The sequence below is a fragment of the Tasmannia lanceolata genome, unplaced genomic scaffold (genome assembly GCF_043159265.1).
Source record: "Tasmannia lanceolata isolate RefF3 unplaced genomic scaffold, GAP_Taslan_0.1 ptg000005l, whole genome shotgun sequence".
Classification (NCBI taxonomy): domain Eukaryota; kingdom Viridiplantae; phylum Streptophyta; class Magnoliopsida; order Canellales; family Winteraceae; genus Tasmannia; species Tasmannia lanceolata.
Window position 1 is genome coordinate 4,336,300 of NW_027518682.1, and position 4,008 is coordinate 4,340,307.

The window sequence follows — 4,008 nt, forward strand, 5'->3', positions numbered from 1 at the left end:
TGGATCCAATCAAGGGCCATTTTCTGGCTCTTTATGCCAGAGCGCCCTTGCATCTATCATTCCTCAATAATAATATGGATTTTTGCTGATTAGTCCCTACATGGCAAAATAATTGCTTATTAGTCCCTAAGAAAAGCATATTATCTGAATAGTCATGCTTCTTGAAAATATTTGCTAAAAAGTCCCTAAAACTCACGAACTTCAATTTTCTCGGGTAAAAATTTTAAAATGGCAAATTTACCCCCCAACTCATTTAATCAATTTTAACGTTTTTTTATTTCCCTTCCAATATTTTTGAAAAAAAACTAGGAAATAAGCAACAATATTATCTCTTCCAATATTCTCGACAAAAAAATTATTTTAGGAACTAAAAAAATTAAAAATTCCTCTAAAATAAATTAAATAGGGTCGGTTTGAGTTATCTTTTCTTTATAGATAAATGAAGTAAGAAATTTTAGGAATATTTTTCGTTTCTAACTTTTCTAAGAAATTCCTATCTTGGTTGGATTGCAAGAAAATATCTCTAATGGAAAATTATTTCTATGGAATTTTTTTTCATTGAGGAATTATGTCTTATTAATTTAGAGGGATAATATCATAAACCGAAGGTCCCTAACTGAAAAATTAAATAGGGTTCGTTTACCTTATCTTTTTCATTGTGTAAGAAATAAGAAATTTTAGATTTTTTTTTCCTTTCCGAACTTTTCCAATAAAATTCCTACAGTCCAATGAGGCCTAAGTAGAAAGCATTTTGTAATACGGTTGGAGGTCTCGGTGTTCTTGATCACGGCCACCTGTTGCAATACGGTAGGGTTTTAGTCTTGTTTTGGGAATAAGAACTAGGGTTTGGCTTCTAATCTTAGGAGAAGAAGGGAGAATGTCAAAGGGAAAGTCAATATTGGAAGAGATAATATTGTTGCTTATTTCCTACTTTTTCGGAAAATATTGCAAGGGAAATATAAAAAAACGCTAAAACGGATTGAATGGGTTGGCGAGGGGGTGGGGGTGTAAATTTGCCATTTAAAATTTTCTAAAGGAGAAAATTGAAGTTCGTGAGTTTTAGGGACCTTTTAGCAAATGTTTTCTAAAAGTAGGACTGTTCAGCTAATATGCTTTTCTTAAGGACTAATAAGCAATTATTTTGCCATGTAAGCAAAAATCGCATAATAATATGGCATTTAAGAAGCTTCAGTTGTCTTGTAATTTTTCCTAACGATTTAGTCTATTGATATTTTTGAGCCCACAAGTGATCCCCTTTTTTACCCCAAAATTTTTGTACCGAGGCCTCGACCCGATGATTTAACTAGAGAAAAAAAGGACAAGTCCCCAGGCAGGTTTACAAGACACACAGGGCTGGCACAGTCTAAATCCTACAAAAATACAAGAAATATGATCAAATCGGAGACTCTGAGAATCCCTAGGCTATCATATCTCATTGCTCTTTTTACCTCTAGATATACACGGGAGATAAATGGGAGCGAGCTCTTGCATAAGACACGAAAATTCCTCTTGCATGGCAAATCATAACAATGTAATCAGAGACACTAATCTTGCAGGTGGGGCATGTTAGGAAAGAAGAAAGAGAAACAAATATGCATGGGAAGTGATTTCAGCGCTCCATTGTTTTGATAAACATGCGCTCCACTTGTTTGTCGTGTAGTATTTAAAGTTCTTTAAGAGCTCTTTGAGAACCATAATATTCCTCTGACAACCCTTTAAATACTACACGATAACAATTAGAGTGTCTGTTTATCAAAACATTTGAGTGTAGAAATCATTTCCAAATATGTATTTGTCACTCAACTGATGTACCAACTACCAACTGATGTACCAACTACCAAGTGAGAGAGACACAAAGCAATAAATAGATGGGCCATGTGTGCAAGGAAAAATTATTCCATGAAATAACTGTGGGCCCAATTATGAGAGAGTGGTGGATAAAGAGGGAGAGGGAAAGACTCTGAGTTAGGTAGAGTGAAGAGAGCATTAAGAATATCATAAAAATAGGGAAAGGAAAATACCTACTTATATTTAGTTTTTCTATTTTCATAATTTTTAGGAGTTTTTCATACTCCCCTCGCTCCCATGCTCTAAAAAAATTTCCCTCTCCCACCTATGTCCAGCTCTTACAACTAGCCCTATAAAAATTCCATGGAATATTTTTTTCAAGGTTGCCAAGTATGGCCGTAATGTCATTTTCATTTGGGCAATCTTTTGGCAACTATGAATTTTTTTTTCATGGACTATTAGTCTACCAAGGGTTTAGAGAGGAATCAGGATGGAGGAGAGTTGAAGAGGGTGAGTGTTGAGATGGTGATTGTGCCAAAATCCGTCCCTGTGATCGAGCAAGTTGGTAGAGCTCTGCCGTCTATGGACCTGCGCTCAGAGAGAAAGCGCTAGTGGTCCCAGAGCTATGGTTCCGGGGCAGCCAATCTGACAAAGTTAGAATTTTACACCACAGGATAAAACCAGCAATGAAAGGACGACCAAAGCAAAGCTAAAGTGGTTCAGTACGTTATACCAAACAAGAGGAATGCGGTGGTTTCCGACGGAGTAGGGGAGTAATGGGGCAAGCTTGGAGAAGAGGGTTGCCTCTCACTCTCCGGTCGCCTCCCTTCTCTCGTGTGGTCTGCCTCCTAACGGCCGCTGGTGACGTGGTAGACAAGATCGTGGAGTATGGGCTTCAAAGAAGTTGGGTGGCGACGTTGTGTGGGTCGGTGAATGATCTGGTGACACATGTCGAGATCTCATGGGGGTGCTGATTTTACCCTCAGCAGATGGCATGATTGATAAGATGGTGGGAGGCGGCGGAAAAATAAGGAGAACAAACTCTATTTTGAATAGAGTTTTTCTTTTTCCTATTTTTCAATCACTTCTTACCCGCTCCTCACTCATGCCCTCGCAATTTCCTCCCTCTTCCACCCTCGCAGTCTCTCCTCCACAATCTGATTAACTAATGTTCTATGAAAACACTTTCATTCAAAAACCAAATAAAATAAAAAAGAAGATGATACTAAGTTCTTGATCCATCAATCCTCATTTATTAGGGTTCCACTAAGATAACTATTGATTCTCTTAATCCATCATGCGCATGGGATGTACATCTGGATGGAACTAAGACCATGTGGGTTGCCTCATGATGTTCTACAGATCAATAATAGTCTTGATTTTATGTACATGACTACATGCCCTTTGAGACCCCCAAATTGTATGCTACCATTGGTTTATGGGTCATGCGAGGAGAGCACATAGGAGAAGGGACAGCTCCACTTAGAGTTCAACACCTGAAAGCCAGCAACCAATACCGATAGCCCCTAAATTGAAATTTTTCCTAAGGTCCTGTTCGCTTGAGATTGCAACAACCGATTATGAGCCCGAAACCTATTATTGGTTGAAATTTACGTTTAATTCTGACCCCAATAGTAGTTTTGGAGCTGACAATCGGTTGTCAGGGCCTATTCTTTCTTCGTAGATAACAGCAAACTCAAATTATTGAAAATTTTGGGTTATATTCTTATCTCCTCCTTGAATTGTACGATGGAAGTACAAGCGAGAGACTCTCATCTAATGATCCAAACTATTCATCTGTAAGGCCTTGCTATGGATAGGCCATGCACCAAAATCAACTCCCATCGTTCGATTCTAACCCTCTGATTTGTATCTGTCGACTGGACGGCTATAAAACAAAGAAGCAACGATCTTGTGAAATGGATGGCTGGAATTGTTCGATGAGAGGAGTACGGATGAATGGTTTGGATCATAGAAAAACTTGGCCCCACTCTCATTTCTGCTAGTGCATCCATCTATAGGGAAATGATAAATTCGCACCCATTAAAGGATGATTCGAACCACTTGAAGGTGAATTGACGTCAAAAAGCATAAAAAAGTGTCAGACTTTAACGCCAAATTTCACGTTAAGGGGGTTTGAATCATCCTACAGGGGGTGCGAATTTGTCATGATCCCCATCGATAACACCCCTCCTATAAATTAACTTGAGTATCTTCTTC